The sequence below is a fragment of the Lepisosteus oculatus genome, chromosome 14 (assembly GCF_040954835.1).
Source record: "Lepisosteus oculatus isolate fLepOcu1 chromosome 14, fLepOcu1.hap2, whole genome shotgun sequence".
In the NCBI taxonomy this organism is placed as follows: domain Eukaryota; kingdom Metazoa; phylum Chordata; class Actinopteri; order Semionotiformes; family Lepisosteidae; genus Lepisosteus; species Lepisosteus oculatus.
The window spans coordinates 468,107-480,577 of record NC_090709.1 but is presented as its reverse complement, the minus strand read 5'-3'; the positions used below and the strand labels follow the sequence as shown (position 1 = coordinate 480,577).

Genomic DNA, 12,471 nt, shown 5'->3' with positions numbered 1-12,471 from the left:
TAAGCGTGCACTGCAAAGTATCATTGAACTGGTGTGCTGCCACACATAAGCAATTATTTACAGAGGAGTACTGTCTGAGCTTATTGTTGGTAACTAAGAAAGGGTTGTCGCTGAAAGAATCAGTAATGACAGGAAAGATTAATTGTGGGAGCCCCATGGTTCCCCATGTCATGCTGTATTTCTCTCTCATTCTACTGGGAGTGGTGGTGTCACTTCTGGATAAAGTCTGTCAGTGGTCGTTCCCGACAGGTCAGGTATGACTGCGCTTTTTGACACAAGAAGAGACACATGACTTGCAAGGATCTCAACGGTGTCATTCATATTCCAGAGCCAGGATAGCTCAGTTGGTAGAGCATTAGACTTTGAACCTGAGGGTCCAGGGTTCAAGTCCCTGTTTGGGTGATTGGGTTTATTTAATCTATTGTGAATGTCCATAATATGTAATCTTTTATCTTTCACTTTTCTAGCTATACAATGGTTATTTTAAATGTTTATCACTTTTATTTTCTTTAGCATTTCCTTTCACAAACCAAATAGAGTTCAAAGCGATTTTGCTGCTGTACTCCACGTGGATAATCTAAGGGAAATCACAGTACGGTACAGGACACACAGTGAAGAGCTTACACAGCGAAAGCTCTTGAATATCTTGAAAGAGTAAAGGCACACTGCACATCTGCGGAGTTCAGTCACAGCGACATCGGAGACTGGAAGTTTCAATGTCACTTTTTTAATACAGGTTCAAACAACCCTGACTACCTTTTATTTGTTTCTTATTCTTGTTGTGTATGGGTAGGATCTTACATTTTTTTTTAGACTTTATCTTCTTCCATGGAAAAATTCCTGATAATTTTTCTCTGTTTCTAATGGTAGTTTTAGTCTTTTAATATAGAAGCTGCTGGGGACTGACTAAAACTTTTATTTCTGGCTCAAGTTGTATCTGGTGTAGGTGGATGATAGAATGACTTTATCGGGGAGACCTATTAGCAGGACAGCTAGGACTGAAGCAGAAGTCTGAAGCCCGCTCCACAGAAGAACTATATCTACAGGTGCCAAAGAAGTAGAGAGAGGATTACAGAAAACAAAGGTGCAGTCGCTTACACTCATCATAACACAACTGTCATGTCCCACACTTGCCCTTGCAAACCCCATTACATTCCCAAACCCACTGTTTCACACTCTCATTCCTAACTGAACCCATCACATTCTCACAGGCACCAGAATCCACAGTTTCTCACTCCTGAACCAATTATCCAACCACGTTCCTCTCCCTTCAGTATTTAAAGTTTCCTCAAACCCCAAACCCTACTCACAATTGAAAAGCATCTTAGAGTTTTCTAGTGTGTGTTATTTTCTTGTTGGCCTTCACGGCTATGCACAGGATCCTTGGAGAACTACCTGCCTGATCCCTGACAGAATAGTGAGCCATGATATGGATCCCGTGAGCCAAAATCAACTTGACGTTCTCCAGGAACACTCTTGGACTCTGGGCCAACTAACTAAGGCACTCCAGCAACTAGTCAACCATGTCGCGCGATCACCACCTCCACAGCCTGTAGCTCCTGTTCCTGCACCTGTAAATCTATTACCCCCACCCTCCCCGGAAAGATTTGATGGAGATGTCAGGGTTTTCTGACTCCATTGTCATATGGCTTTTTTCATCCGCCCAGACTGCTTCCCAACGCATACAGTAAGAATTGCCTTTATGGTATCTTACCTCACTGGACGAGCTCTGGATGCATATCCTTTCTCGGAACTCCGGGGACTTCTGACTTCTACCTTTTTGAGGCTGTCCTACATTCAGTCTTTGGGAAAATTCACTCGCATCACCCGACAGTTGCACACCTCACTTCCCTCACTCAAGAGCTCCATTCCCTTCAGGACTACATCAAGGAGTTCCGCTTCCTAGCTGCTCTAGTCCCTTAGAGTCACGAAGCCCTTATTCACCAGTTCCACCTTTAATTATGGGATGAATTTAAGGATCTTGTTACGCATTTACCCCTGGACTTTTCATCACTTGAGGCTTTCATCGCACAGGTTTTTGAACTTGAGATCAGGCTTCAACAACGTAAATCAGATAATCGAACCCCCTCCACCCCCTCCCGTCCCGTCCCGTCCCCCCTCCTCTCCTCAGAGGGTAATCCAGAAAAGATGCTGCCGAATCGATGAGGGGCGCTGTCTTTATTGCGGTTCCCATGATCACCTCCGGGCCTCCTGCCCCAGATGTCCACCTTGCTCCTCTCCACCCACAGCCAGGGTCAGTTTACTTCCTCTTCCACATCTAGATCGGGGCTTTTTCTCCCAGCTGATCTTTCATGGAACAAAGAGCGAATTCCTCTCTATGTTTTAGTTGATTCGGGATCCGAGGGAAATCTCCTGGACTCCAGACTCTTCTCTTCTCACAACATTCCTCTGTTACCTGTTACGCTTCCTATTCGTCTACTCACACTTGATGGATTCCCCCTCTCCCCTGTTTGGGTGAAATGGCAGACTCCTCCTCTCAATCTCCATACTGGTGCCACCCACCAGGAAGCTATTCAGTTCCTTATCATCCAATCCCCTTCTCACACAGTGGTTCTTGGTTTCCCTTGGTACAGACACACAACCCATGCATTTTCTGGTCAGAAAGAGAACTTACTGCCTGGGGAGCTCACTGTCTTTCACATTGCTGTGTACTCCCCCGGAAACTTTCAGTTTCCTGTATTTCTCACGATAATCTCTCCAAAATACCTTCTCACTACTCCGATCTACACCTGGCATTTAGTAAATGGAAGGCTCTATCCCTTCCTCCTAACCACATTTCCGATTGTCACATAGATTTAATTCCAGGAGTTCTTCCTCCCAGGGGTCATATCTATTCCCTCTCCCGTGAAGAGACGCAGGCTATGGAGAATAACGTTCAGGAATCTTTAAACTCTGGCTTCATTCGCCCCTCTTCCTCACCTGCCTGCGCTGGTTTCTTTTTGGTTAAAAAGAAAGATGGGTCCCTCAGGCCCTGCATTGACTATCACGGTCTAAATAATATAACAATCAAGAATAATTACCCCCTTCCTTTAATCTCGTCGGCTCTGGAATCACTCCAAGGTGCAACTATTTTTTCCCAATTGGATCTCCGCGTAGACCTAATCTGTATTGAGAAGGTGATAAATGGAAAACGGTGTTCATGATGACCCATGGTCACTATGAGTACCAGGTAATGCCATTTGGGTTGGCAAATGCTCCTGCTGTCTTTCAGGGCTTCATGAATGATGTTTTTAGATAGATAGATACTTTATTTGACTTTATTTTTATCGCCACTTTATAAGGCATTTCAGCTCTATCATATCCCCGATTACCGCCCTGAATCGAAAAAGCACCAATCAAGGCAAATAGGACCCTGAAGCAGACCGAGCATTTGTTCACCTCAAGAAACTTTTTACTACAGCTCCTCTCCATCGTCACCCAGATCCAGACCTCCCCCTTTGTTCTTAAGGTAGATGCATCAGCCAACGGTGTCGGAGCCGTACTATCCCAACGTCATGGAGAGAAGGATATTCCCCACCCCTGCGCCTTTTTTTCCAAGAAGTTGTCTCCGGCTGAAGTCAATTACAATTACAATACAGGGAACTCCAGGCTATCAAACTCGCCCTGGAGGGATGGCGACATTGGCTGGAGGGGGTCCTACACCCCTTCACTATCACTAAAATGTCTTATTTGCAGGCTGCTAAACACTTAAACCCAAGCAAGGCTTGCTGATTACTTTTCTTCTCGAGATTCCGCTTCTTCATTACTTAACATCAGGGTCCAAGAATGTAAAGGCTGACGCCCTATCTCGTCTCCATGGTCCACCTGACTTTGTAGATCCTCCTGAACCTGTTATACCTGCTGAGAGGTTCACTGCTGCAATTAGATGGGATCTGGAGGACCAGATCAAACGTGCACTTATGAACCAAACTGTTCCTCCCCAGTGCCTTGTGGACGGACTTTTTGTTCCTGACTCCATTCGATCTATGATTCATGACTCGTGTTTTGCAGGTCAAACACACCCTGGAATTAATCTCTAGATATTTCTGGTGGCCTTCTATGAAGACCGACGTTATTGGGTCCATGCAGGCTTGTTCCGTCTGTACCAGTGCTAAATCCTCTCATCTCAAGAAGGCTGGTCTACTTCAGCCACTTCTGATTCCTAGAAGATCGTGGTCCCACATCTCGGTGGATTTTCTGATGGATCTCCCAGGGAGTCAAGGCAAGACTACCATCATGGTTGTGGTAGACAGATTCTCCAAGGCAGCACAATTCATTCCTCTTCCTGCTCTTCCATCCGCTCAGGAAATGGCCGATCTCTTTGTTCTTCACATATTCAGACTTCATGGTATTCCTGCAGATATAGTATCAGGTCAGGGACCTCAATTTGTTTCTAGATTTTAGAGAGCCTTTTGTAAATATCTAGGGACTTTGTCACCGGCCAAGTGACCAGGTTTGGCTCAAAAGAAAAGAAACTTCCACACAGCAGTCTTCAAATTCAAACAAAACTGGATTTATTGCCAAAAAATAAGGATAACCAAAAAAACCTCACAGGAGTACTCTCCACACCTTTCCTCCAAGGCACCCTCCTCTATACTGAGCTCTCCCAGTCCCTTTTATAGCCCCTTTTCTTCTAAGGACCATCCTCTTAAAGGGACTCGCTCACATTTTCTTAACAGAGATGGGCAGTTTGCTCAAAATAAAGTATTCAACCATCCCAAAATAACTTATACATTTTAACAGAGTCATGCAACTCTGATATATTCACTTAAACAAAACAATTAATCTTACATTGGTTATTTATAGATGGCTCACCAGTAACCCTTTTTCCCTTTAAGATCATTTGTGTGATACTACAAAAAGGAAAGGTGACTGGTGGCCATCTTGATCAACACAAAACAATACAATACTCCAAATGGGGAAAACACTGCAGTGCTTTTATTGAAACAACAAAAGGGTAAGTATCATTCACACTTCATTTGTATCACATACACTCTCTCAAACATACCAGAAGGGTAGGGGGAAGTATTAGAGTATTTCACATTCAGAAAGAAAGAAAAAATAACAAGCACTCTGTCACAGACTTCCACATCTCTTACATCCGGCTATCATCCTGAAGCCAATGGCCTGACAGAAAGAACCAACCAAGGCCTCCTCACTTACCTCCGAGCCTATGTCTCAGCTTCACAAGATGACTGGACCTCTCCTCTCCCGTGGGTGGAATATGCAATTCTCTCTCCACCTCCATGACTGGAATGTCCCTCTTCTATTGTTCCCTGGGATAGCAACCCCCCCTTCTCACGGATTCTGTTCCTGACTTGAATATTCCCTCCCTCCAAACCTGCCTCACCTCTCTAAAGAAGATCTGGCGATCACCCTGTCACCTATCGTCTTGCCCTTCCTCCGACTCTCAGGGTGCATCTATCCTTCCACGTTTCTCTCTTGAAGCCCTACCACAGATCTCTTTTCTCCCAACCTCGACCTTCTCCACGAATCATTGACAGCCTGCCTTCTTACACAGTTAACAAGATCCTGGATACCCGCTGGCTCCAGGACCGATGGCAGTTTCTTGTCGACTGGGAGGGCTACGGTATGTATTGATGTATTGAAAAATGTGATGTGTCTTAGACTCTGTAACGGGTGTATAAATTAATTATCCCTCCACCTGTCTGAAGATAGAATTCCATGGGTGAATACAATGTTTCTTGCAAGTTGCCATTGTTGGTCATTTTTAGACATTCCCAGTAATATTGACTCAGGTACACGCGTGCAAATCGCTTGCATTTTCTGCAAATATCAAGAGAGTAAAGGTTTTGCTGGGAACTCCAATCAAGCAGAGATAATGTAATATTTGAGAAATGAGAGATGCGTCCCTGACTCAGCATTTGAACCACCAACTTTTCATAAAGGTATATTGTAATATTTTGATATATATTTACCTTAAATTTGATATAAATGTAAATGTAAATTATGTTCAATATATTGTAATGTTGTTGTATTTTTAAAAATATTCTAGCAAAGGGAGACTATTATACTTTGCAAAACATCAATGACAACAGTAAAAGAGGCTGGTATCTTAAGAAAATTGTCAATTGATAGAAAACCAAAATGTGTCCATTTTTGTCAAAATCCTGACAATACAAACAGTCAGTATTTATTCAATATCAAAATTCAGTGGAAGGAATTGAAGAAACTATCAATGAAGAAATGGCAATAGATTCAAGTGCTACAGCAGCAAGGCATAATCAACACAGTACAGTGAAAATGTAGTAATATAATACAGTAAATAAATTAAAAAAAATGGAATAAAGAATTACAAACAAATCAGAAAAGGCACACACACAAAAAAAGTATGAATATACCGAACCCAAGGAAGATGTAATACACAGTATATATATATTGTACACTCCCAAGCATATTGCAGAGAGTAGGTAACTAGTTGTGAATAATAAATTGCCAATTCAGTTTTCACGTATTGCACTTCTATAAACCAGATATAGAAAGAACACCAGTAAAACAGAGCACCAGTTGTTACAGAGGAATCAGGTTTCAGGAGTACAGGTATGATGTCACAGTAGGTCAGTGCTGCCCCTGCCCAGACATACTGTTGTTGGGTTGTAAAGTCTTATGGCAGTAGGCATAAATGATCTTCTGTAACGCTCCCTGTCACACTATGGTAGGATCAGCCTGTTGCTGAACGTGGTCTTCATTCCACTAAACATTTCATGGAGGGGGAGGTGGGGGGGGAGACATTGTCCATGATGGATATTAATTTGGACACTATTCTCGTCTCAGCCAGCACCTCCAGATCAGACCCAATGACAGAACTTGCCTTCTTGATGAGCTTGTTCAGCCGATTAGCATCCCCCACTCTAATCACAGAGCCCCAGCACACCACTGCATAGAAAATGGCACTCGCTACAATAGACTGGTAGAATATCAGAAGCATCTCACTACACACATTGAAGGACCTGAGCCTCCTCAAAAAGTAAAGTCAGCTCTGACCCTTCCTATAAATGGCCTAGGTATTGTTGGTCCTTTTTAGTCTGTCATCAATGTGGACGCCCATGTTTAATGATAATGATAATGCTTCTTTATTAGCCCTATACAATTTCTTGCATTAGGAATTCGTCTTTTCGCATACCCCAGCTTATTTGTACGAGTTAACGGCGCTCCCATGTATACAGACTGGTGTAGGTTGGGCCTTCTTCCTCCTGAGGTCCACCACCAACTCCTTGGTCATAGCCACATCGATCTGCAGGTGGTTCTCCCCACACCACAAAGCTATTGACCCATCCTCTGTACTCTGACTCCAGCCCACCTTCAATACATCCCACAATTGCAGTCATCTGAGAACTTCTGCAGGTGTGCTTCAGATGCTTCAAAAGTACCTTTAAATACAGCAGAGCAACACTGGCCGGGAATCGAACCCCAGTTAATAGTTGGTTATTTTCATAATGTATGTGTTACCTGTAAAGTCACAGTGAAACCAATGTGGTGAAAAGATTCATAATATTTATTTAATTAGAATACTTATGTAATTTCCTGTCATTCCTAATGCTAATTTCACTGTTTTATCTGATCCCAAGCAGCATACAGTAGTGTTTTTATAGAGATTATACCTGATATTTTATTTTGGGGGAGCATCTGATCAGTTATGTGTGCTTTGATTTAAATATAGTTTTACATGAAACTTACATGAAAGTTTTGATGTACATTATTATGTCCTGTCAGTAAACGGTGAAAAATCAATTTTCAATTGCAACAAAATTCACACTCACGAACACTGAAACTCATAGGTGATTCACTCCTCCTGACTAGGTGGCGCTATCAGGTGCAGTGAGGTTTATATCCGGCTGCTAAACTCCTCTTTCTCAGCTCCGCTCCTCTGTTGTTTTGAAGCTGCGGCGGCACTAACTAATGACGTCGTCACGCTGCAGATACTTCTCCTACGTAGCGGTGATTGAATAATTTGCTTTAGCTAAATAATAAGAAGCTTATAATAATAATAACTGCTTACACTTACATAGTGCTTTTCTGGACACTCCACTCAAAGCGCTTTACAGGTAATGGGGACTCCCCTCCACCACCACCAATGTGCAGCACCCACCTGGATGATGCGACGGCAGCCATAGTGCGCCAGAACGCTCACCACACATCAGCTATCCGTGGGGAGGAGAGCAGAGTAATGTAGCTAATTCATAGATGGGGATTATTAGGAGGCCATGATTGGTAAGGACCATTGGGAAATTTGGCCAGGACGCCAGGGTTACACCCTACTCTTTTCGAGAAACACCCTGGGATTTTTAATGACCACAGAGAGTCAGGACCTCGGTTTTACATCTCATCTGAAGGACGTCACTATACTGGGGCATTAGGACCCACACAGACCACAGGGTGAGCGCCCCCTGCTGGCCCCACTAACACCTCTTCCAACAGCAACCTTAGTTTTTTCCCAGGAGGTCTCCCATCCAGGTACTGACCAGGTACTGACCAGGCTCACACCTGCTTACCTTCAGTGGGTTGCCAGTTGTGAGTTGCAGGGTGATATGGCTGCCAGCCCTGTTTGTCCTGTTTTTAAAATAACTTTTTCAAGTTTTGATATCGCAGAAGTCTTGTTGGCAGTGTGCATGCTTGAACAGATCACATGCCTGAATACAGGATCTGTGAAGAATACAAATATGAAGTGTATTGCGTTTAAATTCTGGAAGTCAGACTTTATTCCTGAATGACTCTGAAGAAGGATGGCGGAGTTTGTTGAATCTGCAAACTAAGCTTCACTCTTTCATGCAGGTTTTGCTCAAATCGATCGTGTATGAAGTGTCAGAAGTTTTCCGAAACAGGGTGTCTGAAGCTGAGGACGAGGAAGACAAGCTCCGCAGCATCTCCCAGATTCTAGTGAGACGGGCCGTGTTTAAAATCACATAGTGTGTGGAGGACAGTGTCAGGAATGAAATGGCACGTCTGAAGAAGGAAAACGATAGGCTGAAGTGGAGATTGCAGCTGTGGGAGAAGGAGTCGGGAGGAGGAGGAGATCTGGGACAGACAGATCATGTTGGACAAATGCTTCTCTGTGATGTCGCTGCAGAAATAAAAGAAGAAATTGATACAAAACTGGAGCTGTCAGGTCAGTGTGGTGACTTGTATGAAGTCAGTGTGTGTGTGTTTGTTTAAAAACAGTGTCTTTAAGTTCGTCACTGGGGAGAATATAGTGGAGAGATGCAGAGTGACGTGGGAAACGGGATTCTTTAATGTAAACTTAACTGTTGTTGTCCGGTTATGGTGCTAAAAACGAATCAAAAAAGGAATTATTTAGCTAAATCTGTATAATCCGACGTCATTTGGGGAAAAATATAAATATTGTTTTTGTATTACAATTGTTGTTATATTTATTTTGATTTTTTATTTATATAGGTTTAAACATTCTAGTCCACCAGGGTCTGTCTGTATTAACTGATCTGGAATATTAAGTCAGTGTGTCTGTACTAACCCCTCCTTCTTTCAATGCAGTGTAGTGTCCAGTTTTTGTGTCTGTATTAACCCCTCATTCTCAGAACAGTACTGAACTGTTGTGCAGTTATGGTGCTGAAAACCTGTTACAGGATCTGTAATTCAGTTACAGGGCTGAGAACATGTCTTTTAGACTGACTCAGTATCATTCAATAACTGGAATAAAAATATTGAGCTACTGTATTTACACCCTCGCTATTGAAAACGCCGGTCTCTTGCTTGTTTAGTTTTTTTTTCTCTTTTAGACATCCTCCTTATTTTTAACGTAATCTTGGCCAAACGTGTGTCCAGTGATTTAGGTTTTACAAAAGCAAATTAAATCTGAAAGTAAAATAAAAATGAAATTATAAAAAGAATAAAAATGGTTGATCAGTCGACAGATATTTGCATTATTATGTCTTCAAGTGGTCAGGGGTTAGAGGTGCAGGATCAAGTGAATATTTAGATGGTCTCTATGGAAATATGGAAGCATATTTGAGTGACTATCCCCCATATAACTGAGCAATTACTAGACTTTATAGGCTGGGCAGAGCTCAGTATTACACAATGGCCATTCTATAACGTGGAGTGCGAATGGCACCAATTGTGTCTGCATTCATAACTTAGTGTTTAAAATTAAACAACGTAAACGTAAATCATTTTCTTTGATTTCTAAGTGCCTTAATTATCATTAAGCACAGGTTTCTCACCACTTAGACTACTTTTTGATAGCATCCTTAGACAAAGCAGGAACTTGTTGTACTTTCTAATGACATTACACGTGGAAAGATTACAGATTTTAATTGTCTGAAAAGTGTCATCTATACAAACACCACAAAACTATTCTCAATTGTATTTCTGAATGCTATGTTAAATTTAGCACTGTAATAAATTGTTGCACTTTTCCCCACATCTTGTAAAACCATCAATTTCTAATGGTGGCGAAGTGGTTAGCATTGCTATCTTGAAGCACTGGGGCCCTGGGTTCAATTCCTGCCATCCTGTGTGTGTGGAGTTTGCATGTTCTTTCTGGTTTCTGTGGTTTTTCTCCATATGTGTGATATGATTCCCTCTTGCACTCCTGTTAGGTTAATTGGCTTATGGGAAAACTGGCCCTGGTGTGTATGTGTTTGTGTCTGTTTGTCTGACCTGTGATGGACAGGTGCTATGTCCAGGCTGTATTCTGCCTTGCGTCCGTTGCTTGCTGGGATAGGCTCCAAATCCTCTGTACTGAAAAAAGAGATAAGAAAATGGATGGAAGTAAAGGGACTGTGTGGATGGAACTATACACAATGTAAGATACCCACTATGAGATGGCAGCATTTCACTGAGGATAAATTTATTTTATTTAAGGAAACAGCCTTTCCACGTCTCTTGTACATCAGTATCCATACCTAGTTAGTTATTTAAACAAATTGCCTCTAAATATAAACATCTTAAGATGCTGGCTCTGTGGATCAGTATCAGCTGTTTGCCCATTCCTTCAATTCGTATGTGTCCAACACACAGTTCAGTGCTAGCAACTATCCAGAATCTAAAATACAATCCTCATTTCAGTATCTATGTAAACATACAGTCTGCTAACTTCATCATCTTCCTCTGCAGTCTATAACATCTCCTGTCATTTTATAGTTTTTTTTTTTTATTATTGTTATAGAGAAACTTGATCAGATTTTCCCTGGTTCAGAAAAAAGATCTAAAGTATACTAGTTGGTCACTCTTCTTACACCCTCTTTGCTTATTGGCTTTTCATACTAATCTGGTCAATCTAACTGCCTATTTTCTGTGCTTTCTCTATCCTGCTAGATTTATAATTATTCTGAAAATCTTCTTCTTGAAATGAGACATTTCTAAATACCTGTTTTCACTATTAACATCTTGCAGCAACTCTGCAACAAAATATACACTTAGCTCAACCTGACAGTTCCTCCTGCTACCAACATTGAATAAAAAAATCTTTAGATTTCTATGTTTCTATTTATTTAGTGGTTTCATTAGTGAAGAAGGCTAAACTTTCTTAGAAATGTGTTGCAAAAAACTGACTTGTTTTAACAAAATGTATTTACAGATCTTTTCACCTGGCAATCTACCTGAATGCCCAACTATCTGAGAAGCCCTACGTGAAGCCATGTTTGCTATTAATTCATATAAGGCTCAAATATCAACAGATTTGCTGTTTTTAATGCTAATTTTCTGATTCTGATTCTTCACTCTCTGCCAAATCTATTTTATGTTTGCATGTTCTTTTGTAACTCAAACCTTTCTGTGCGTTTTTTTTGTATATCTAAGCAAGTGTTCCTACATCCCTCTTCTGCACTATGTCTAGTCATGGCTTTTTCTATTTGCTTATTTCAAAGTAACACCTGCTCCATTTCTAAAACTTTGCTCATGTGCATTTTGTATTTTTTACACCTCTAGCACTTTAACGTCCTTCATTTTCATTTGACTTAATTTGTAGCCTTAAAAAGTTTTCATTATCTTTTGTTTCTTGTCCTACAACTGTTATTATTGATCACCGTATTATTGTACTTGACATGACGTCTTTCATTCACCCTTTCCTGAACGACTATGACAAGCAGAGATAGTGCTGTCCCTGGTGCGATCTTTTTCAGCTGAAATTTCACTGTTTTAAATTAATAAGAAATTAGATTGCTCAAAAATCTAATCACTTATTCTACATAAACACAGCATAATTGCTCACTGAAAATGCTATTTTTCTTGTTAGTTTTGGAAACCTTAATTGAAAATGATTTGAGATGTCAGAAAGGATTTATTTTCTCTGTATTTCTGTTGCAGAAAAAGTGCGCACTTCCTACATTGCTTTGTTTGTCAAGATTTGAACTTTATATTTAGGCTCAGATTTCAACTTTAAATCGTACACTAATTACTAGCAGTAAATACTGATGTTTTGCTCCCTCTTACCACAGAAATATATTTGTGTTGTAGCTGGGATTAACTTTTTTTTGTACGTGTCTCTCCCTA

At 41.3% G+C, this 12,471-nt stretch overlaps 1 non-coding gene across 1 annotated transcript; it reads left to right on the top strand.

Moving 5' to 3' along the window:
* Positions 1–329: 329 nt before the first annotated feature.
* trnaq-uug (transfer RNA glutamine (anticodon UUG)) lies at positions 330–402 on the top strand. Its single transcript has one exon. It is a non-coding gene; the product is annotated as a tRNA-Gln (tRNA).
* The last annotated feature ends 12,069 nt before the right edge of the window (positions 403–12,471 follow it).